The sequence below is a fragment of the Hyperolius riggenbachi genome, chromosome 5 (genome assembly GCF_040937935.1).
Source record: "Hyperolius riggenbachi isolate aHypRig1 chromosome 5, aHypRig1.pri, whole genome shotgun sequence".
Lineage (NCBI taxonomy): Eukaryota > Metazoa > Chordata > Amphibia > Anura > Hyperoliidae > Hyperolius > Hyperolius riggenbachi.
In genome coordinates, this window is record NC_090650.1 from 241,889,614 (window position 1) to 241,915,074 (window position 25,461).

Here is a 25,461-nt window from a genome sequence, read left to right on the forward strand (position 1 = left end):
CCTGCATAACAGGACAGAGCCATGCTACTATGCAGGCATGGTCGTACTTGGACAAGCACAGTACGCCAACACTCGTGTACAATAGGAGCATGGTTGCAATCTCAACCCTTTGGGGACCGCTAATAGTAAATCTTATGCCACACTTGTGGCCGCCTAAGCCTGATGTGGCGTAGGATTTACACCGCCCGCTATTTCCGCTCCCGACGTGATTGTGCACACCCGAGAGGGGAGATTAAGCTGTCATATGACAGCTGACATCTCCCCTCAGTGATCAGGAGCCATTGCGTATGGATCCTGATCACGTGATCACTACGTAGAGACCACCATAAGAGCCGCGGCAGTGGGGAGTGGGGGGGAAGAAGAGGATCCACTCACCTTCGTGATGTTTCCCCAGCGATTGACACTGCCCTCCGCTCTGGCTGGCATCCCCGCTCGCTCTGCTTTAAGTGTCGGGTTGTGGCTTGTTCACGTCATCAAGCCGCGACCCGAAACTGAGTGGCAGTATGATCGAGGATGCTGGTGAGAGTGGAGGTGTTCACAGCTGCTCATCGCTGGAGCCTGGGAGATGAGTAACGGCTGCTGGCTCCAAGGGGACACACCTAAGTGTCAGAAGGACACCATGCCCAGCTTGCAAAAGTGGGGATCCGGCTGCTTGAACCCCCCAAACGTGCCCCCCACATGTAAAATGGCTTGATCCTTAAGGGGGGTAGGCAACTGGTACCCAAAAGGTTAAAGAGGGTCCCGGGCAGCGTCAGTGGTCTCCAGGAGGTCACATAAACCCTCTGGAGGATCTGGTGGCTTCACTATTCTCAAGTAAGTGTCTGTTTGATTTATAGTCCATCTCGGGTTCTCTTTAATGGGAACCTTAACTGAGAGGGATATGGATGTTTCCCTTTGAACAATACCAGCTGTCTGGCTATCCTGCTGATCTCTTTGGCTGCAGTAGTCACTGAATAACACACCTGAAACAAGCATGCAGCTAATCCAGTCTGACTTCAGTCAGAGAACCTGATCTGCATGCTTGTTGACAGGCTGTTGGCTAAAAGTATTAGAGACACAGGATCAGAAGGAGAGTCGAGGAACTGGTATTAAAATGTAAAAGGCAAAATCCATAACCTTCTCAGGTTAGGTTCCCTCTAAATGGGATCTGAGCACCAAATTTAACAAAATATAACAAAAATATCAAGAGAACCTCCCCTAAGGGAGCAAGATTCATCAATTGTGTGGGCTTTTGGAGAGCATTTAGCATTTACTTGTATTTAATTGCCTTCAGGGGTTGCATGCTGGGAGATGTAGTCCATTAACGTGCTCGCACCTTGTGAAATATATTTTTTGTTTGTTTGTGTGTTTGTTTTGTACCTAGGAGCACCCAAGTGCTCAGTTTATGCCCTGTCTGGAACTCCGGTGAGATCTCCAGGGCGCATTGCTCCTGCACGGCTATGTATAGCAACCGTCACCAGGATCATCCTAGGTATGAGCGATTCCAATTATTTCCTAACTGTGCACACTCAAACTGCTAGTGGCCACAACTGCTTTGCACTTTCATGAGGGAGCACAATGCATGGAGGTGCACATCTGCCAGGCTTCAAACTGGGCCCAGTCACAACTACAAATGGGCACTACAGCAGCAAAAAGCAGGGGGTTGCCAGATGCAATAAGGAGTCTGGAGGGGTCTGATGTGCCTATAGATCATCAAATTAGTTGTACATTTTATTTATTTTTTCCCCTCAGGTACACTTTAAGGATCTTTTTATTTCAAGACATCCCCTTTTCACTTTTTTTTTTAACAAATACCATTTTGTATATTGTATCATAAACGTTTTACTCTGTACCCTATCACTACTGACAGGAATATATGAATATACTTAGAATATTCTCAGTTAACTGTTTTCATGAGTTTTCTGACAGGAGATGTTTCCCACCTTATCCATAAGGCATCTTTTTAAGCTTCCAGCAAGCAGGAAGATTTTATTATCACTTCTTTATCCATTTTTTTTTAGTTGCCAGGCGCTGAAAAGTTGTTTTGTAGATAAGATGAAAAATAATCTTTTGTGGGAGAGAAGTTAATTGTATTAGGTCAAGGGGTCTAAGTTTTAAAAACGTAAATGTCAATATGTTACTTTTTTGCATTAATGTTCTCCATTATACGCGAAATATATTCTAGTTAATGTTAACTATCTTTCTCTGAGGGACAGGATGGTATCACATAGCATACAGGGCTGGAATTACCATAAGGCACTGTAGGCACGTGCCTTTAGGCGCCTGATGATAGAAAGGCAGCTCACTCTCCCCCGCGAGCACCTCTGCCCTCCTTCCCCATGCAGAGTACTGATGATAAATGAGAGGTTACTCACCCTGCTATCGCATTCTACTGACCAGATCTCCCTTTGGCCAGGGGGACCTCTAGCTACTTAAAGAGACACTGAAGCGGAAAAAAAAATATGATATTATGATTTGTATGTGTAGTACAGCTAAGAAATAAAACATTAAGATCAGATACATCAGTCTAATTGTTTCCAGTACAGGAAGAGTTAAGAAACTCCAGTTGTTATCTCTATGCAAAAAAGCCATTAAGCAATACGACTTTCAAAGTCATGGAGAGGGCTGTTTACTGACTTTTATTATCTCAACTGTTCCTGAACTATTTACTTTTCCTCTGCCCGAGGAGAGGTCATTAGTTCACAGACTGCTCTGAAAGAATAATTTTGAATGCTGAGTGTTGTGTAATCTGCACATATTATAGAATGATGCAATGTTAGAAAAAACACTATATTCCTGAAAATAAAAATATGAGAATATTTTATTTGCTGCTAATCTTCTTGTAATTATTCATAGTACACAACCAATTTAATATATCATATTTTTTTCTGCTTCAGTGTCTCTTTAAGGTGAGAATGATATGGAGGCTGCCCTGTTTGTTTACCTTCAAACAATACCAGTTGCCTGGCAGAACTGCTGATATATTTGGCTGCAGTAGTGTAGTAACAGCTGGGCCAGCCAGCACACTTGCAGAGCGGTTTGGTGGGAGGTTTGTAGGTTCATGAAGGGTGCAGTCTAGGGTGCCAGGACATCTGTGCCTATAGGCTCCTGTGATGTAAATCCGGGCCTGATAGCACATCATTGCTTTTTTTAATTACTAAGAGACGTGTTAAACTTTTTCATACTCATATTATCTTCATTATCATTATATTGTTGGGTCTTCAAATTTTCATTTCTTTTCTCATATACTTTAACACTTTCTACCAGAATTGCTTTATGTGTGTGCATTCCCACAAAATGTCATAAAGTGGTATACACACTGGGATTCACAGAGACCAAGCAACATTCTCATTCTGCACTAGTCATTTCCACATATTTTATCCTTGTCCATCGCAGTAGAGGCGGAAGGCTTTTAAGGTAGTCTTTCTAAAAATTGTCCTTGTCTACAAACAGAAGGTCATTGAACTGCTCTACAGTATTTTAAATATACAGACCTCAGAGGAGAGGCAGTGGATCCTTGGAGAGGTCTTCTCTAATAAGCATTAGCCATGCCACAGAGTAGAAGCAGAAAGGCAATTGAAGAAGTCCTCATAGTAGTTAGAATAAATTAGGTATATCACAGAATACATTCAGAAGACAGTTGAAGAGGTCCTTGTAGTTGTAGTTATAACAATAATTAATGTAGGCCACAGAGCATAGGCAAAGGAAACTGGGAGAGTTCTAGCATGTAGGCACATCAGCTTTTTTTGTTTGTAAAATTTGAATTAATGCTGTGTACAACTACTGGAAATATGCGATGGAGACTTGGACCAGCCAAGGTGCATCTGTTAGCTTCCAAATACAAAGACATGCCAGCAGATTCAAGACGACATTATAACACATAATCGTGCCTTGCTGGAAGCTATATGAGGATAGCTATTAGTCTGTCTGGACCTGAAGAGCCAAGTTCCAGGGACTGCATTGCTGCAGTCGCTGCAAATAATGAAGGGTGCACAAAAATATTGTACTGGATCTCCAGTAAAGAAAATAAAGTGCTCCGTGCAATTAAGAGAAGGAACTCACCCGTGTTAGTGCAGAGAGGAGAGGGGGCCATCCCTACGCGCTCGCAGCTCCTGTTGCTTCTGAAGAGGCTGAATACAATTGGGAAAGGCCCCTTATTATATCCCAGCAGCTCCCTAACATGTGCGTCATACATAGTGCTTGGCCATGCACTAATACGCATGGCATCCGCGCCCCCTCTGGGCGTGCTGTGCTAGCGTATGACGTAGCTGTGTGTTGTGCCGTCGGGCTCCAGCATGATCATGCGCAATATCTGTATGCACCCTTCATTATTTGGATTCTTTACACCAACCCAGATATTGCACAGCTCACTTTATCATTGATATTGACAAACACATTGAGATTGATAGATCTAGAAGTTTTTTGGATGTTTGCAGACAGTTTTGTACAGTTTTGCATATTTTTGTATATTTTATATTTTTGAAGTTGTAGTGATTTTTTTTGTATGCATGATAGCACAGGCACTTTTTGATCGTTTATGGACATACCCTTGTAACCATAAGGGCCCGTTTTCACTTGCGCGGAAACCAGACTGAATCCCCAGAGTTTCCCCGCAGGCAAATCACGCGAGGAAACTCTGCCATACGGATGGATAGCACTGCCGGCTGAATTGCTTGTGCTAGCGTTTCAGCCGGCTTTTCCATCCAAAGTTGTGCGGGAGGCTGCGAATCCCATAGCCGTGCATGGCACGGCTGATGGGATTTGTCTGCGTACCAGCAGACCCAGAAGTGCCGCCGCGCATCTCGCTGACAAGTGGAAACGGGCCCTTACACGGATGATTGTTATTACTATTGGATCGCTAGGAGGGATACTGCTTATCTGCAGTGTTGGGGGATTTTATGTATATTGGTTTTAACAGTTTTTATGGAATTTGTCCCTAATAAATTGCAGTATTGGTGAGGACTTGTTTAGTCGGATCATTTATTTGTTTTACAATATACAGGGTTTTCATTAGCCCACAACCACCAAAGGTAATTATTGCCCTGGTTGAATGTTATATTACAAATATTATTTTCTGCTCTAAATATACTGGTGTATGGTTAAACATTGAAAGTGATCCAGAGAACCCTCCCTCTGCACACTATGGGCCTGATTCACAAAGCGGTGATAACTCAGTTATCACGCCTAAAAGACTTTAGGCGTGATAACCTTTGCACTAGCGAAGTTATCACTGCTTTTGTGCTATAATTAGCGCGAAGCTCCCGCGCGCAAAGTTTTGCGCTCGCAAACGCGCACGCGCGCGTGCAAAGTCCCATAGGGTTTAATGGGCGCTTCACGCGAAGCCGGGTGCGCTGCGCGCGTGCAAAACTTTGCGCGCGGGAGTTCGCACAAATACCTTCAGATCACGCCTAAACTAAGTTTAGGCGTGATAAAGGGCTTTTCACAGGCCTGCAAAGTGTTTGCACCGCTTTGTGAATCAGGCCCTATGACTGCATCAGACACAGCTGTCTGTAAAGCACCAAAACGACATTGCAGAAGCCACCCAAATATACAAAGAGAAGTTGAGGATCTAGGGGAGCAAACAGATAATATTGAGAAAAAGATGGAGGAATTCATGAAAGTGCATACCGTATTTCGCGCCGTATAAGACGCTCCGGAATATAAGACGCACCCAGGTTTAAAGGGCAAAAACCAGGGAAAAAAAAATATACATACTAAACTTGGTGCGTCCATGTTCCAGGAGCGTCTTGTACATGTTCTAGCCCAAATGGTGTCCTAGTGTATCCCCATGTGTCCTGATGTGTGCTACTGTGTAACCCATGTCTGCCCCATGTATCCAGCGTGTCTGCCCCATGTATCTGGCCCATGTGTCTCCCTGTGTGTCTGCCCATGTGTCCAATATGCCCCCCATGTGTCCAATATGCCCCCCATGTGTCCAATATGCCCCCCATGTGTCCAATATGCCCCCCCATGTGTCCAATATGCCCCCCCACCATGTGTCCAATGTGCCCCCCCATGTGTCCAATATGCCCCCCCATGTGTCCAATATGCCCCCCCATGTGTCCAATATGCCCCCCATGTGTCCAATATGCTCCCCATGTATGTGTAAATTATGCCCCCCCATGTGTCCAATATGCCCCCCATGCGTCTCCTGGCCCCCCGTGCTGCAGAGCATAGATAGCCGCAACTTACCTAATCAATGCGCCCGCGGCGACGTCAGACCTCCGCGCTACCCCCCGCTAGCCTCCTCTCCCTCTCCCTCGTCTTTCCTGCCCCCCCCCGTGCTGGAATGTATGGCGGCAGCTTACCTTCCAAGCGCCCGCGCTGGATGCAGACATCGGTCTCCACGCGACTTCTCGCTCTTGTGTCCGGCTTGTATTGATGACGCGTCATTAATACAAGCCGGACACAAGAGCGAGAAGTCGCGTGGAGACCGATGTCTGCATCCAGCGCGGGCGCTTGGAAGGTAAGCTGCCGCCATACATTCCAGCACGGGGGGGGGCCAGGAAAGACGAGGGGGAGGGAGAGGAGGCTAGCGGGGGGTAGCGCGGAGGTCTGACGTCGCCGCGGGCGCATTGATTAGGTAAGTTGCGGCTATCTATGCTCTGCAGCACGGGGGGCCAGGAGATGCAAGGGGGAAGCGGACAAAAAGGCAGGGAATCCCCAACATGGCGGCGGGTCGTATCGGCGGGCGTTCGGAAGTTGGGGATTCCCTGCCTTTGCCGTATAAGACGCAGGGACTTTTTCTCCCCATTTTTGGGGGAGAAAAAGTGCGTCTTATACGGCGACAAATACGGTACATTATTTACTGGATCCACACAATGGGCTTGATTCACAAAGCCGTGCTGACTGTTAGCACGCTGGAGAAAAGCCCATTATCACGCCTAAACTCAGTTTAGGCGTGATAAAATAAACTCACGCACAATGTTTTGCACGTAAGGTTTTACGCGCGAAACGCTATTAAACCCTATGTGACATTTCGTGCGCACCGGACTTTGTGCGCGCAAAACTTTATGCGCAAAACTTTGCGAGCGAGTTTTTCCCTCAAAGCGTTGCTAACCTACTTAGTGCAATGCTTATCATGCCCAAAAGTCTTTAGGCGTGCTAACTAGAGATGTCACGAACCTCCGATTTTCGGTTTGCGAACCGGGTTCGCGAACTTCCGCGGAAGGTTCGGTTTGCGTAAAAGTTCGCGAACCGCAATAGACTTCAATGGGGAGGCGAACTTTGAAAAATAGAAAAAATTATGCTGGCCACAAAAGTGATGGAAAAGATGTTTCAAGGGGTCTAACACCTGGAGGGGGGCATAGCGGAGTGGGATACATGCCCAAAGTCCCGGGGAAAAATCTGGATTTGACGCAAAGCAGCGTTTTAAGGGCAGAAATCACATTGAATGCTAAATTGCAGGCCTAAAGTGCTTTCAAACATCTTGCATGGGTATACATAAATTAGGGAGTGTAATTAGAGTTCTGCTTCACACTGACACACCAAACTCACTGTGTAACGCACCGCAAACAGCTGTTTGCGTAGTGACGGCCATGCTGGACTGGTGCGCACCGTGGCCAGAGTGTAGGCCGTGGCGTTTTTCAAGCCCATATGGTCGCCGGGCTGTGGTAGCTCAATGATAGAACAACAGTGACTGTCCAGCTGATCAAATTTGGTCTGACCACAATGAAGCAACAACCTTATTATCTTTTGTGTGCCACCCCCACCCGAGACACTCAAATAGCCGGCGGTCATTGCTTCATTGTGATGCGCAAGCCCCTTCACCGCGGCAAGGTAATAATCACGAAGGGGGATGGGCACATGTACATGCCTTTTGTTTTTTTGTTGCAGCCGCCCGCAGTGCAGCCAGAAAAATTAGGCAGGCATGTACACGCACCATAAAAATTTGTGTAGCAGCCGCTGCTAGCAGCGGCCTTAAAAATTCAGGAATCCGCCTAGAGTCCTGGACCCTGTTGGTGGTGGCGGAGAAGGCAGTCAAGTGGCCTGCAGGCAGAGATGCTGTGTGTGGGGACTGACTTAGTCTTCGGTCGTGCAGTAGCCCTCCGTGATCCATTCTTCATTCATTTTGATAAAAGTCAGGTACTGAACACTGTCGTGACTTAGGCAACTTCTCTTCTCAGTAACTATGCCTCCAGCTGCACTGAAGGTCCTTTCTGACAGGACACTTGCGGCAGGGCAAGAGAGAAGTTGTATGGCAAATTGGGACAGCTCTGGCCACAGGTCAAGCCTGCGCAACCAGTAGTCCAAGGGTTCATCGTCGCTTTTCGCAGAGTCTACATCCACACTCAAGGCCAGGTAGTCGGCTACCTGCCGGTCCAGGCGTTGGTGGAGGGTGGATCCGGAAGGACTATGGCGAGGAGTTGGACTAAAGAACGTCCGCATGTCCGACATCACCCTGAGATCGCTGGAGCGTCCTGTCCTTGCCAGCGTGGACTTGGGAGGAGGAGGGTTACTGCCAGTGGTACCTTGATTGCGTTGTGCAGTCACATCACCGTTAAACACATTGTAAAGCATCATCGACAGCTTGTTCTGCAAGTTCTGCATCCTTTCCGCCTTGTGTTGAGTTGGTAACAGGTCCGCCACTTTGTGCCTGTACCGAGGGTCTAGTAGCGTGGCCACCCAGTACAAGTCATTCGCCTTGAGTTTTTTGATACGGGGGTCCCTCAACAGGCTGGACAACATGAAAGAGGACATCTGCACAAAGCTGGATGCAGACGTACTCTCCATCTCCTCTTGCTCTTCCTCAGTGATGGGATGCAACTCCTCTTCCTCCCCCCAGCCACGAACAATACCACGAGAACGTGGAGCAGCAGAAGCCCCTGTGACGGCTGCCGCAGTTGTTCTTCTTCCGCCGCCTCTTCCTCCTCCACAGAAACACCTTCCTCATCATCACCATCATCAGAGTCTGACTCCTCTCCTTCCCCACACGACTCCTCTTCTACCTCCTCCTCCTCCCCCCTCTGTGCTGCCGCAGGTGTTGTGGGAACATCGGGTTTGGGTGAAAATGGCTCCCATGACTCCTGCTGCCGTAACTCTTCTCGTTCATGCTCCTCCACAGCTGTATCCACCACTCTACGCACGGCACGCTCCAGGAAGTAGGCATAGGGGATCAAGTCGCTGATGGTGCCCTCATCGCGACTCACCAGTTTGGTCACCTCCTCAAAGGGCTCCATGACCCTGCATGCATTTCGCATCAGTGTCCAGTTGTTGGGCCACAACATCCCCATCCTCCCAGATTGTGTCCTTGTACTGTAATGATACAGGTACTGGGTGATGGCTTTCTCCTGGTCTAGCAGGCGAGAGAACATCAGCAGGGTGGAATTCCAGCGAGTCGGGCTATAGCAAATCAGGCGTCTCACCGGCAAGTTGTTTCTACGCTGAATGTCAGCACATGTGCCATGCAGGGTATGTGTGTCAGCTTTCCCAAATTCAACGCAGCAATGAGATTGCTGCCGTTGTCACACACCACGTTGCTGATCTCAAGCTTGTGCGGGGTCAGCCATTGCTCCACCTGTTTGTTAAGAGCAGCCAGAAGAGCTGCTCCAGTGTGACTCTCCGCTTTCAGGCAAGACATGTCTAACACTGCGTGACACTGTCGTACCTGGCATGCAGCATAGGCCCTGGGGTGCTGGGGCTGTGTAGCTGGAGAGGAGATCGCGGCACCAGCCAAGGAGGAGGAGGAGGATGACGACAGTGAAGCAGTGGTAGCAGGTGGAGAGTAGGTGGCTGGAGACCTGCCTGCAAGCCGTGGAGGTGTGACAAGTCAGTCCGCTGCGCAGCCACGTACTTCCTGCTTGCTGCCATCGGTCACCAGGTTGACCCAATGGGCTGTGTATGTAATGTAGTGGCCCTGCCCGTGCTTGGCAGACCAGGCATCCGTGGTCAGGTGGACCCTTGACCCAACGCTGTGTGCCAGAGATGACACCACTTGCCTCTCAACTGCACGGTACAGTTTGGGTATGGCCTTTTGTGAAAAATAATTGCGGCCTGGTATCTTCCATTGCGGTGTACCAATGGCCACAAACTTACGGAAAGCCTCCGACTCCACCAGCTTGTATGGTAATAGCTGGCGAGCTAATACTTCCGCCACGCCAGCTGTCAGACGCCGAGCAAGAGGGTGACTGGCAGACATTTGCTTCTTATGCTCAAATACTTCCTTCACGGACAGCTGGGTACTGCTGTGGGCAGAGGAGAAGGAACCGCTGAAGGGAAGAGGCGGTGTGGAGGAGGGTGGCTGTGAAGGTGCAAGGGAGAAAGTGGATGAAGACGATGCACCTGAAGGAGGAAGAGGAGAAGGAGGGTGGCTTGTCTTTTGAGGGGTGCTGCTTTTCCTCAGGTGTTCTTGCCATAGCTGTTTGTGCCTTCTCTCCAGGTGCCTTCGTAAGGCACTTGTCCCTACGTGAGAGTTGGCCTTTCCACGGCTCAATTTTTGCTGGCAGAGACAACAGATGGCTTTGCTCTGATCTGAGACACACACGTGAAAAAATTTCCAAACCGCTGAGCCCCCCTGGGGTGATGGCGCTACGGTGGCATCAGCAGCTGACGTTGAAGGGCATGTTGGCTGGCTGGCCATAGCTGGTGATACATAGCGCCGGACACTGCCCCCAGCTGTTTCTGAGGATGAGCTCTCTCTGCTTCTATCATGGAGTCGTCTCCTCCTACTCCTCTCTGACTCCTCCTCTGAACTGTCCCCCTGGTCATCTCCTCTACCGGGAACATATGTGGTATCCGTATAATCGTCATCATAATCCTCCTGGCCAGCTGCGCTTTCCTCAGACACCTCCTCAAGTGCACAAACTTCAGGTGGTCCACCATCATCCCCATCAACACATGTTACGTCCATACTATCGCCACCTAACTCAGACGTATGAGGTGGTGTACCTGCTCCTTCTTGTTGTTGTTGCAGTAGTGGCTGGGAATCAGTGATTTCACCACCACCACCAAATAACTCCTGCGAAGTGTCAAATGCAGCGGATGTGGTGCTTGTTGTAGCGCTGGTGGCTGCGGGAGATGAGGTGTTCTGTGTTAAATACTCAAGCACCTCCTCACGATTTTGGGAAGTGATGGCACGTGCCTTCTTCTAAAAAACTGTATTTTGGGGCAGGTCCGCACGAAATCACAGCAACACCACCTCGCACAGACCTGCCAGTGCCTGGTGGCCTTCCTCTGGGTCTGCCTCTACTTCTTCCTCTACCTGGTTTGTCCATTTTGTCCATCTCGGGGGGATGCTAGCTATATGCAGTGAGGTGGGTTCTCACTCAACACAACAGGTAGTTAGATGCAGTGAGCTGGGTTCACTGAACACAACAGGTTGTAAGATGCAGTGAGCTGGGTTCACTGAACAGTAAAGGTACTTAAGATGCAGTGAGGTGGGTTCTCACTCAACACAACAGGTAGTTAGATGCAGTGAGGTGGCCAGGTGGGTTCTCACTCAACACAACAGGTAGTTAGATGCAGTGAGCTGGGTTCACTCAACACAACGCTAGGTATATGCAGTGATGCCAAAACAATAGATACCGAGCGCTAGGCAATGGTGCTTGGTTTGCACTACCCTTACTGCGAACAGAGGGGAGCCTCACAGTGGTAATATAGCACACAAACCACCAAATGATCCACTGGAGTCTACAAAAATAGCAAACACTTTATTGAAATACTGCATACAAAACCCCATAACCCCACTAAAAAGAGCAGCCTATGGTTTAACATAACCAGATACACAGCCGGCATGTGTCACTCAGCAGCACATGTAAACACACATCCAACCATACATCCAAAACACTCCCGGGAGCTATGAATCATCAAAGTCCAAAGGAATGATGGTCAGTTTGGTATGTTGTTCCAGGAGCTGGCTATTCTGACACCCAGCTGGGATCCAGGCAATACAGTGAAGTGTCCTGCATCAATGGCTCAGGACAACCAACCACTAATCACAATTCAAATCTCAACAGCAGGGAAAAGCGGCAGTGTAATTCCAGAGTATTGCAAGGCGAGCAAGCAAAAGTTATTGCAGCATAGCGTGGCAGCGTAGCAGATGAAGCTTACAACCTTATTTGACCAAAGTCTGCGGTGCCCCAGAGGGTTCTCACCACCTCCGTAGGGCATCCAGCGCCACTTCAACAGGTCAGTACTCTGCCAAATCACCGCTCAGATCACCGCTCTGATGTATTCCGCTTGCCGCTTGCCGCCTCCGCCGCTAATATTAGACGCCAGGCCGGCTCCTGGGTAAAAGTGCTGCAGTGACGTCACCACGCTGCTCCTCTAGCCGTAACTAGTATCGCCCGCACATCCGGGCTTCGTCAGACGGTCACGTGAGCAGCACCGTCCAGTTCCTTTTAATCTCACTCAAGTTCCTCCTTCCAATTGGCTATTCACAGTTTCAGCAGGATAGTTACTTTCTTTTAGACACAAAATAATCAGTAGGGGGCACTGTTAATAGACGGATAACATCATCGTCAGAGACAGTACAACATAATTGGTAGAGACATCGGATGGCAGAATCAATTAGACGAAGCAGCTGGTCATGTATCCGGGCACTCTGGTTCAAGGTTCATAGTTCATAGGGACAACCACTATTGCTCCACAGCTCATTTTGGAGGATAAACAGATAGTTGGACTCAACTTCAAGGACCAATTCCAAGACAATTAGCACTCTCAAATCCCTCACATAGGTCTCACTAAACAAATGGGGATCAGCGCAATTTTTCTGTTGTTTTTTGTTATTGTTCCTCATATCCATCCAACAATCCACTCACACCAATCATACTTTTTAGGTTGGTAAGAAGGGAGCCAATGGTAGATCTGAGTTTAACCCCTCGGGTATCACAGTATTCAATCTAAAGATCCAGCTCGACTCCATTTGACACAACCTTCTATCAAGATCTCCTCCCCTAGTGGGAATTTGCATTTTAACAATACCTTTAAATTTCAGGCAATCAGGATTCTTTTCATGATGTAGTTTAAAGTGTAGGCCCAATGGGCTAGTCTCGTCACCTGCCTTTATGTTTCCAACGTGTTGTTGTATCTGTTGCTTAACCATTCGAGTAGTTTTGCCGATATATTTCAACCCGCATGGGCATTCAATCATATATACTGTATATTTACTTTCACAGTTAATGAACGTCCGAATGTCGTACGACCGGCGTGATCTTGAATCAGAGAACACGTTGGAACGATCCACCAGGTGACAAACACTACACTTCGCGCATGGAAACATACCCATCGGGCGCGTGGAGGGGCCCAACCACATCCTCGTCGACTGTCTAGATACCGAGCGAAACTCAGATTGTACCAACATATCGCGAAGGTTGGGAGCCCTCCTAGCCACCATTTTGGGATAGTCTCCAACCACATCAATGATTTTTGGATCCAATCTCAGAATATGCCAATGTTTGGCCAAAAGTCTTCTGAGTTGGTTCCAATGCGTGCCATACTGTGTAATCAACCGTAGATTGTCATCCTTCGGTTTTTTCTTTTTATTGGATTGCAATAATAGGTCATCCCTAGGTGTCTCATCACTTCGTGTCCTTGCTTTGTCAAGAGTGTCATGTCCATAGCCAGACTGGTTAAGCAACGGATACAACAACACGTTGGAAACATAAAGGCAGGTGACGAGACTAGCCCATTGGGCCTACACTTTAAACTACATCATGAAAAGAATCCTGATTGCCTGAAATTTAAAGGTATCGTTAAAATGCAAATTCCCACTAGGGGAGGAGATCTTGATAGAAGGTTCTGTCAAATGGAGTCGAGCTGGATCTTTAGATTGAATACTGTGATACTCGAGGGGTTAAACTCAGATCTACCATTGGCTCCCTTCTTACCAACCTAAAAAGTATGATTGGTGTGAGTGGATTGTTGGATGGATATGAGGAACAATAACAAAAAACAACAGAAAAATTGCGCTGATCCCCATTTGTTTAGTGAGACCTATGTGAGGGATTTGAGAGTGCTAATTGTCTTGGAATTGGTCCATGAAGTTGAGTCCAACTATCTGTTTATCCTCCAAAATGAGCTGTGGAACAATAGTGGTTGTCCCTATGAACTATGAACCTTGAACCAGAGTGCCCGGATACATGACCAGCTGCTTTGTCTAATTGATTTTGTCATCCGATGTCTCTACCAATTATGTTGTACTGTCTCTGACGATGATGTTATCCGTCTATTAACAGTGCCCCCTGCTGATTATTTTGTGTCTAATAGAAAGTAACTATCCTGCTGAAACTGTGAATAGCCAATTGGAAGGAGGAATTTGAGTGAGATTAAAAGGAACTGGACGGTGCCGCTCACGTGACCGTCTGACGAAGCCCGGATGTGCGGGCGATACTAGTTACGGCTAGAGGAGCAGCGTGGTGACGTCACTGCAGCACTTTTACCCAGGAGCCGGCCTGGCGTCTAATATTAGCGGCGGAGGCGGCAAGCGGAATACATCAGAGCGGTGATCTGAGCGGTGATTTGGCAGAGTACTGACCTGTTGAAGTGGCGCTGGATGCCCTACGGAGGTGGTGAGAGCCCTCTGGGGCACCGCAGACTTTGGTCAAATAAGGTTGTAAGCTTCATCTGCTACGCTGCCACGCTATGCTGCAATAACTTTTGCTTGCTCGCCTTGCAATACTCTGGAATTACACTGCCATTTTTCCCTGCTGTTGAGATTTGAATTGTGATTAGTGGTTGGTTGTCCTGAGCCATTGATGCAGGACACTTCACTGTATTGCCTGGATCCCAGCTGGGTGTCAGAATAGCTAGCTCCTGGAACAACATACCAAACTGACCATCATTCCTTTGGACTTTGATGATTCATAGCTCCCGGGAGTGTTTTGGATGTATGGTTGGATGTGTGTTTACATGTGCTGCTGAGTGACACATGCCGGCTGTGTATCTGGTTATGTTAAACCATAGGCTGCTCTTTTTAGTGGGGTTATGGGGTTTTGTATGCAGTATTTCAATAAAGTGTTTGCTATTTTTGTAGACTCCAGTGGATCATTTGGTGGTTTATATGCAGTGATGAGGTGGGTTAAGTAAACACAACAGGTACTGGGTAGTTAGATGTAGTGAGCTGGGTTCACTGAACAGTAAAGGTACTTAAGATGCAGTGAGCTGGGTTCACTGAACAGTAAAGGTACTTAAGATGCAGTGAAGTGGGTTCTCACTCAACACAACAGGTAGTTAGATGCAGTGAGGTGGCCAGGTGGGTTCTCACTCAACACAACAGGTAGTTAGATGCAGTGAGCTGGGTTCACTCAACACAACGCTAGGTATATGCAGTGATGAGGTGGGTTAAGTAAACACAACAGGTACTGGGTAGTTAGATGCAGTGACCTGGGTTCACTGAACAGTAAAGGTACTTAAAGAGAACCTGTACTGAGTAAAATTATTTAAAATAAACACATGAGGTAACTTCAAATGAACATTACATAGTTACCTTGCCATCAGTTCCTCTCAGAAGCTCACCATTTTCTTCTTACAGTGATCCTTTCCAGTTCTGACAACATTTTGTCAGAACTGAAATATATCAGTTGCTGCCAGTTATATATCAGTTGCTGTCAGTTACAGCTGAGAGGAGAACTGATGTGTCCATGTTTCCCTATGGCTCAAGTGGGCGATGTTACAGTTTAACAGTGTGCTGACCAGGAAGCTGTTATGGGGTAATAGCCATTCTCAAAATGGAGGACGGAGAATTCCATTGATCACAGTGGACAAAAAGGACGCAGGAGAGGAAAAATAGATTGAGGAGTAGACTACACAGGTCGTAAGTATAACTTGTGTATGTTTATTTTGACTTTTAATTTTCAGTTCAGGTTTTCTTTAAGATTCAGTGAGGTGGGTTCTCATTCAACACAACAGGTAGTTAGATACAGTGAGGTGGGTTCACTGAACAGTAAAGGTACTTAAGATGCAGTGAGGTGGGTTCTCACTCAACACAACAGGTAGTTAGATGCAGTGAGCTGAGTTCACTGAACACAACAGGTAGTTAGATGCAGTGAGCTGGGTTCACTGAACAGTAAAGGTACTTAAGATGCAGTGAGGTGGGTTCTCACTCAACACAACAGGTAGTTAGATGCAGTGAGCTGGGTTCACTGAACACAACAGGTTGTAAGATGCAGTGAGCTGGGTTCACTGAACAGTAAAGGTACTTAAGATGCAGTGAGGTGGGTTCTCACTCAACACAACAGGTAGTTAGATGCAGTGAGCTGGGTTCACTCAACACAACGCTAGGTATATGCAGTGATGAGGTGGGTTAAGTAAACACAACAGGTACTGGGGTATATGCAGTACTGGGTAGTACAATGTGCAGCTCCCTGTCACAAACACAGGTAGTCACTGAATATGCTGGGCTGCTGGCAGTGGCACACACACTATCAATTAGCAAGGCTGTGCATGCAACAAAAGTGTCAATTTGACACACAGAGAAAAAAAAAAGTACAGGATGAGCTCTGAAAAGAGCTATTGAAGGGTGCTATAAAAGCAATAACAATCAGCCAGGAGCAAGCTAAGCAGCCAAGAACCTAACTAATCTGTCCCTAGAAGAACAAGTCTGCAGCAGCTGTCCCTTTCCTCTCTCTAGCAGGCACACGAGTGAGGCTAATGGCCGCCGGAGCCTGCCTTAGATAAGGGGGGGGGGGTGGGGCTCCAGGGCTTAGTGTAGCCTGAATGGCTACAATGTGCCTGCTGACTGTGATGCAGAGGGTCAAAGTTGACCCTCATAGTGCATTATGGGGCAAATCGAACTTCCGCAAAAGTTCGCCTGGTGCAGGCGAACGCGAACCCCCTAAGTTCGCCTGGAACCGTTCGCCGGCGAACCATTCGCTACATCTCTAGTGCTAACTAGGTTAGCACCACTTTGTGAATCAAGCCCAATGATCAAACTGAGGCAGAGCCCAGACTAAGACCATACAGGGCCCCAAGCATAGCAATAAATTTAGTCTCCCTCGCCCACACTGTTGAAAGGATGTTTCCCTAGCGTATAGTACATCACAAAAGTGAGTGCAGGTTTCACATTTTTGTAAATAGTTTATTATATCTTTTTATGGGACAACACTGAATAGCTATTTGATAAAATGTAAATTAGTCAATGTACAGCTTGTGTAACAGTGGGAATTTGCTGTCCCATCACAATAACATCAACACACAGCCATTAATGTATAAACCACTGGCAACAAAATCGAGTACAGTGAGGCAGATTCAACCGGTTCCGGACCACGTTGGTAGAAATATACGTCTGCAGGTGACTGCGCAGCTCTGACAAAGTGTAGATTTCACTGTCCCACCATGTGCACCCGCCGCTACTGCCAATCTCGTTGCTTCTCACCCGCTGCAGTTCATTCGCCCTGTGAGCAGGTTGCTGTAAGCAGGTTAGGAGTCGCTTTCATTGGCTCGTGGCTGCATGATACACTGTGAGCCAATCACATTGGCTTACATTGATAGACAACATCAGATTCAGGAGCTTAACTTTCTGCTTGGCTGGTGGCAGCGTACTAACGCAGTGTTACCTGAAGGCCTGTTCTTGGTGGTGCAACGGAAGCGGGGCACCGCATCGCTGACGCCGCTTTTCAGAGTGAAACCAGCCTGAATGTCACTAGTTAATTTCACTATAGAGAGCTCCTGTGGTTTATAGTGATTAATCTCCACCGGCACCAATTCTCAGAGTTTAATCTGATTCATATTAAACATAGAAATGGTAGTTGTTCTTTGGTTGCAAGCTATCCGGCTGTTGTGTTTCAAGAGTAGAAGATGCACTGCTGCCTTCAATGTACCTGTTTATGCATTGCATGTTTTTGGGTTTTCTGTAGTTATGACAGTGGAGATTCACTGGATAAAGTACTGTCCAAACACCTTTCTCTACTATTATTGGTTCCTATGCAACCACATATTCACAAAAGATTAGAGAGGGGTATGCCATGCTTGATCTCTTTAGAAGCCATGTTCCAGGATTGACAGGATACCCTGTCTTCTTTCTAGCTCTATGAACACATCTACATTTAACCATCTCCACAACCAAGCAGGTAAGCACCATGCATTTATTAGTTTAGAATCGTATCCCCTTTTCAATGGTCGGTCAACAACTGGACAAAAGAAAACAAAGGCAGTAAAAATATTATTATCTACTTCGCCGCCTGAAGACAGTTGCCCTTTTAGACAGTATATATACACCTTGGCAGACTTCATTTCAGTGCCTGGGGCATAGATACATGCATCACCACTGTGATTGCCGCTGTCCCTGCTCCTGCTTGCTTGTGCACGCGTTCCCATGCGCGTACTCACCGCCACCCGTTAGCCTGGAGATTAATGAATGGGAACACAGTTCCCATTCACTGATCTAAGTCCTTGCTACAATGATCACTGGCTTCAATGAGAAGCCTCAATCATCGTGAAAAAAAAAGTTACACATCCACGCTTTACTTCCTGTAAGCATAATAGTACTCTTACAGAATGTCAAGGAAAAAAAAATGACTGAGGACATCTTGTGGACAAATAATAAAATTACACCTACATACATTTACTTACTAAATAAAGATCCACAATTACATTTAAAATTAACTCCTTCCCTCCCACACTCTCCCATAGTAACTCAAAATAAAAAATAAAAAAACCCTCAAAAAATAAATAAAAAAAAAACATAAATAGTTACCTTGGGGACTTAGGAACTGAACGTTTTCAAAATATGTTTGTCAAGAGGGTATATTGCTGTTATTTTTTTAATTATAAGCTTGTAAATATTGATGGACGCAAAACTAAAAAATGCACCTTTATGTCCAAATAAAATATTTGCACCACACATTGTGAAAGGGACATATTGGGACAAATGGGCAAATAAAATACGTGGGTTTTAATTATGGTAGCATGTAATATTTAAAAACTAATACAGAGGACAATTGCACATCCAAGACAAGAAAATGTAAAACTTCACCTGTTAACATAAACTCAAAAATATCATACTTATATATATCATACTTATAGTATTTATAACGCATATTATTTATAAAATACGAGCAACTTAAAGCTTTCAAACTGATGCAGAAATATGTGTTTTTCTATTTTTTAATAAATATACAATGCAAATGCTAGTTGTCATTTGGGTGTTTTTGTGTTTGCAAACTGCTAATTTAGATTGCTTACTCTATTAAAATTAAGCAACACATTTCTGTATCAGGCTAGTATATAAAAATAATTTACTTGATTAATATTTTGCTGAACTTGATGAAGTAGAAGCAATAACGTGAAGGTTAATGAGGAATTAAATTGCATGTATGAAGGTAACCTACACAGACTGGCCTTATAGTCTAGTACATTAGTAAGTAATTATCAAGATCATTTTGATGAATCATTTTCATCAGCATGGCAAAATGTTGAACTGAAAGAGTTTTGATGAAAAAATGCTCTTGAACAGCATGCACTAAATGGCAAAACAAAATGAAATGTTTAAACAATTTAAATAAAACTTTATTTTTACATGTTTAAAAATACATTATTATAACATTTACAACATATATTTAAAAATTTAGAATGATGTAAATGTGTCTTAACCAGTTCCGTACCAGCAGTCCCCCTTAAGGGGAATGTCGCCTCCCGAGGAATCGCCTGACATACCACTGCTCCCACCTCTCCTCCATCCCCGCAGGCAACTTTCTCTGCCGTCGCTATGACAGCAGAGCTATGTGAGCAGGTCAGGAGCCTCTTATTATTGGGATTGGCTTACAGGGATGAAATCAGTTGTCTTTCAGTTATAACCGAGAGCAACTGATTAAAGCAACACTGAAGCGAAAAACAAATTAGGATATAATGAATTGTTGTGTGGTATGGATAATTACTAGAAGATTAGTAGCAAAGAAAATATTCTCATATTTGTATTGTCAGTTATATAGTGTTCTTTATAACACGCATCATTCTCTAATATTTGCAGTTCACACACTACTCAGCATTCTAAATGTTTTTACGGAGCAGTCTTGTGAACTATTGACCTGTCCTCTAGGGAGAAAAAGAAAATACAGTGTCTGACAGTTGAGATAACAAGTTTCAGAACACAGAGCTCTCTGCGACTTTGAAAGTCATGGAGCTCAATGGCTCTTTTGCATAGATAACAACTGGAGTTTCTTAACTCTTCCTGTACTGGAAACAATATTAGACTTATGTTTTTTTTGCTTCAAATGTCTCTTTAAGTGTAAACGTGGCCTCAGGGTCCTTTTACACTTAATCAGTTGCTGTCATTTATAACTGAAAGATTAACTATGAAGACTTTCCTAAGGAGAGCGACCAAAAAGCACTTGCCTAGCAGCTCTGAGAAAACGAACAGGAACAGTGAATTTCCTGTAAGCTCTGTCAGTGGTTACAGGAGTGTAACCTACCTTTGTGAGTATTATTTACTTCTCTACTCTTGCCTATTTTACATAACGATACTGCATCATCAGGCCCTCCTGGTCATTACAAAACCTTGGCGGTTGGATCACAACCACTAGGAATCAGCCTTTACCTTCTGTAACTGAAAGAAAACTGATTTCAAAGTAATGTCCATGTTTCCCTATGGCTCAGTTTCCACTATACATGTTTTAACTAAAAGCTTTTTCACAATGCACTGCTATGGAGGAAAAAGAAAAACATGTACAAATGCCTATGAATGCGTACTACTGTATAACAACACATTAAGTGTAAAGGGGCCCTTAGGAAATGGTGTTGTCCTGAGCGAATGGGTTAGTGTGAAGCAGTGCTTGGACAGAAACCATTGAATCTGGTTTGTGCTGAGGTTGGAAAAATTCAGTTGATCAGTTGATCTTTGAGGTCAAAATTCTTGCCGAAAATGCAGGGCTTTATTCTATGTTTTATGGAATTATGCCCAGTCTCAGCTGTGTGCATCATTATCAATACCCCCTTTCATTAGCCAAACAGTGTAGGTAATATGGATGTACTCATTCATGTCTACATAGCCATATATCATATGCTGCCCCATAAGGGTGTTTTGATGAGTGACAGAAAGGAGCTCCCCTAGACAGGTCAGTGGAGAACTACATAACCCAGCAAGCCTGCCCAGCATTTATTCATGTTCCTCATGGGACTAGAGTTGGGCCGAACGGTTCGCCTGCGAACGGTTCCATGCGAACTTCCGTGGTTCGCGTCCCGCAGGCGAACCTTTGCGGAAGTTCGGTTTACCCCATAATGCACATGGAGGGTCAACTTTGACCCTCTACATCACAGTCAGCAGGCCCAGTGTAGCCAATTAGGCTACACTAGCCCCTGGAGCCCCACCCCCCCCTTATATAAGGCAGGCAGCGGCGGCCATTACGGTCACTCGTGTGCTGCCTGCGTTAGTGAGAGTAGGGCGAGCTGCTGCAGACTGTCTTTCTCTGGAAAGATTAGTTAGGATTAACTTGTTCCTGTCTGGCTGCATACCTGTGCTGTGAACCCACCACTGCATACCTGTGCTGTGAACCCACCACTGCATACCTGTGCTGTGAACCCACCACTGCATACCTGTGCTGTGAACCCACCACTGCATACCTGTGCTGTGAACCCACCACTGCATACCTGTGCTGTGAACCCACCACTGCATACCTGTGCTGTGAACCCACCACTGCATACCTGTTCTGTTCAGTGGACCCGCCACTGTATACCTGTTCATTGAACCCACCACTGCATACCTGTGCTGTGAACCCACCACTGCATACCTGTTCTGTGAACCCACCACTGCATACCTGTTCAGTGAACCCGCCACTGCATACCTGTTCTGTTCAGTGAACCCGCCACTGCATACCTGTTCTGTTCAGTGGACCCGCCACTGTATACCTGTGCTGTGAACCCACCACTGCATACCTGTTCTGTTCAGTGGACCCGCCACTGTATACCTGTTTATTGAACCCACCACTGCATACCTGTGCTGTGAACCCACCACTGCATACCTGTTCTGTGAACCCACCACTGCATACTTGTTCTGTTTAGTGAACCCGCCACTGCATGCCTGTTCTGTTCAGTGGACCCGCCACTGTATACCTGTTCAGTGAACCCGCCACTGCATACCTGTTGTGTTCAGTGGATCCGCCACTGCATACCTGTTCTGTGAACCCGCCACTGTATACCTGTTCTGTTTAGTGAACCCGCCACTGCATACCTGTTCTGTTCAGTGGGCCCGCCACTGTATACCTGTTCAGTGAACCCGCCACTGCATACCTGTTGTGTTCAGTGAACCTGCCACTGCATACCTGTTCTGTTCAGTGGACCCGCCACTGCATACCTGTTCTGTGAACCCGCCACTGTATACCTGTTCTGTTTAGTGAACCCGCCACTGCATACCTGTTCTGTTCAGTGGACCCGCCACTGCATACCTGTTCTGTGAACCCGCCACTGTATACCTGTTCTGTTTAGTGAACCCACCACTGCATACCTGTGCTGTGAACCCACCACTGCATACCTGTTCTGTTCAGTGGACCCGCCACTGTATACCTGTTCAGTGAACCCGCCACTGCATACCTGTTGTGTTCAGTGAACCTGCCACTGCATACCTGTTCTGTTCAGTGGACCTGCCACTGTATACCTGTGCTGTGAACCCACCACTGCATACCTGTTCTGTTCAGTGGACCCGCCACTGTATACCTGTTCAGTGAACCCGCCACTGCATACCTGTTGTGTTCAGTGAACCTGCCACTGCATACCTGTTCTGTTCAGTGGACCCGCCACTGTATACCTGTGCTGTGAACCCACCACTGTATACCTGTTCTGTTTAGTGAACCCGCCACTGCATACCTGTTCTGTTCAGTGGACCTGCCACTGCATACCTGTTCTGTGAACCCGCCACTGTATACCTGTTCTGTTTAGTGAACCCACCACTGCATACCTGTGCTGTGAACCCACCACTGCATACCTGTTCTGTTCAGTGGACCCGCCACTGTATACCTGTTCAGTGAACCCGCCACTGCATACCTGTTGTGTTCAGTGAACCTGCCACTGCATACCTGTTCTGTTCAGTGGACCCGCCACTGCATACTTGTTCTGTGAACCCGCCACTGTATACCTGTTCTGTTTAGTGAACCCGCCACTGCATACCTGTTCTGTTCAGTGGACCCGCCACCGCATACCTGTTCTGTGAACCCGCCACTGTATACCTGTTCTGTTTAGTGAACCCACCACTGCATACCTGTGCTGTGAACCCACCACTGCATACCTGTTCTGTTCAGTGGACCCGCCACTGTATACCTGTTCAGTGAACCCGCCACTGCATACCTGTTGTGTTCAGTGAACCTGCCACTGCATACCTGTTCTGTTCAGTGGACCCGCCACTGCATACCTGTTCTGTGAACCCGCCACTGTATACCTATTCTGTTTAGTGAACCCGCCACTGCATACCTGTTCTGTTCAGTGGACCCGCCACTGTATACCTGTTCAGTGAACCCGCCACTGCATACCTGTTGTGTTCAGTGAACCTGCCACTGCATACCTGTTCTGTTCAGTGGACCCGCCACTGCATACCTGTTCAGTGAACCCACCGCATCAGTGCGCATACCTGTGCAGTTAAGTGAACCCACCTACCTACGTGAGTGCACACAGTGTGATATACCACTCCGTGCATACCCGATATGGACAAAACAGGTAGAGGAAGAGGTAGTGCCAGAGCCAGAGGAAGGCCACCCGGCAGGTCTGCGCGAGGTCGTGTAAATGTAATTTCGTGTGGACCTGGCCCACAGTACAGTGCTCGGAAGAAGGCACGTCCCATCACCTCCCAAGATTGTCAGGACGTGGTTGAGTATTTAGCGACACAGAACACCTCATCTTGCTCAGCCACCAGCGCTACTACTAGCACCACTTCCGCTGCATTTGACACTTCGCAAGAATTATTTAGTGGTGAAATCACTGATGCACAGCCATTGTTGTTACAGCCAGATGAATTTTCACCAGCTCATATGTCTGAGTTACGCGGCAACATTATGGATGTAACGTGTAAGGAGGATGAAGGACCTACTGATGGTGCATGTTTGGATTTGTCTGAGGCAAGCGAAGCTGGGCAGGATGATTACGATGATGACGATAATAAGGATCCTCTGTATGTTCCCAGAGGAGATGAAGAGGGGGACAGTTCAGAGGGGGAGTCAGAGAGTAGTAGGAGGAGAGAAGTTGCTGAAAGAAGCTGGGGCAGCTCTTCGTCAGAAACAGCTGGTGGCAGTGTCCGGCACCATGTATCGCCACCTATGTACAGCCAGCCGACTTGCCCTTCAGCATCAGCTGCTGAGGTCCCCATAGTGCCCACATCCCAGGGTGGCTCAGCGGTGTGGAAATTTTTTAATGAGTGTGCCTCAGATCGGACCAAAGCCATCTGTTCGCTCTGCCAACAAAAATTGAGCCGTGGAAAGGCCAACACTCACGTAGGGACAAGTGCCTTACGAAGGCACCTGGAGAAAAGGCACAAACAGCAATGGGATGGCCACCTGAGCAAAAGCAGCAGCAGCACACAAAAGCAAAGCCACCCTCCTTCTCCTCTTCCTCCTCCATCAGGTGCATTATCTGCTTCTGCCGCTTTCTCCCTTGCACCTTCACAGGCACCCTCCTCCACTCCGCCTCTGCCCTTGAGCGGTTCCTGCTCCTCTGCCCACAGCAGCAGTCAGGTGTCCGTGAAGGAAATGTTTGAGCGGAAGAAGCCAATTTCGGCTAGTCACCCCCTTGCCCGGCGTCTGACAGCTGGCGTGGCGGAACTGTTAGCTCTGCAGCTGTTACCATACCGGCTGGTGGACTCTGAGGCCTTCCGTAAATTTGTGGCCATCGGAACACCGCAGTGGAAGATGCCAGGCCGCACTTATATTTCGAGAAAGGCCATACCCCAACTGCACCGTGAAGTTGAGAGACAAGTGGTGTCATCTCTTGTGAAGAGCGTTGGGTCAAGGGTACACCTGACCACGGATGCCTGGTCTGCCAAGCACGGGCAGGGCCGCTACATTACCTACACAGCCCATTGGGTGAACCTGGTGGTGAACGATGGCAAGCAGGGCGCAGCGGACCAAATTGTGACACCTCCACGGCTTGCAGGCAGGCCTCCTGCCACCTCCTCTCCTCCTGCTACATGCTGTTCGCTGTCCTCCTCCTCCTTGGCTGAGTGGCAGTTCTCCTCTCCAGCTACACAGCCCCAGCTCCGCAGGGCCTATGCTGCATGCCAGGTACGACGCTGTCACGCCATCTTAGACATGTCTTGTCTCAAAGCGGAGAGTCACACTGGAGCAGCTCTCCTGGCTGCTCTTAAGAAACAGGTGGATGAGTGGCTGACCCCGCACCACCTGGAGATAGGCAACGTGGTGTGCGACAACGGCAGCAATCTGCTTGCCGCTTTGCATATGGGGAAGCTGACACACATACCCTGCATGGCACATGTCATGAATCTAGTGGTTCAAAGATTTGTGGCAAAGTACCCTGGCTTAGCGAATGTCCTGAAGCAGGCCAGGAAGTTCTGTGGGCATTTGAGGCGGTCTTACACAGCCATGGCACGCTTTGCGGAAATTCAGCGCAAAAACA

The 25,461-nt window shown here is 47.1% G+C and overlaps 1 long non-coding RNA gene across 1 annotated transcript in view; it reads right to left on the reverse strand.

Moving 5' to 3' along the window:
- The window catches only part of LOC137517598 (uncharacterized), a 176,706-nt gene extending 157,090 nt beyond the window's left edge, over positions 1-19,616 (reverse strand). The window contains exon 1 of the long non-coding RNA XR_011020588.1: positions 19,518-19,616. This is a non-coding gene — a long non-coding RNA (uncharacterized lncRNA). The remainder of the gene's footprint in view (positions 1-19,517) is intronic.
- Between the last annotated feature and the right edge of the window lie 5,845 nt (positions 19,617-25,461).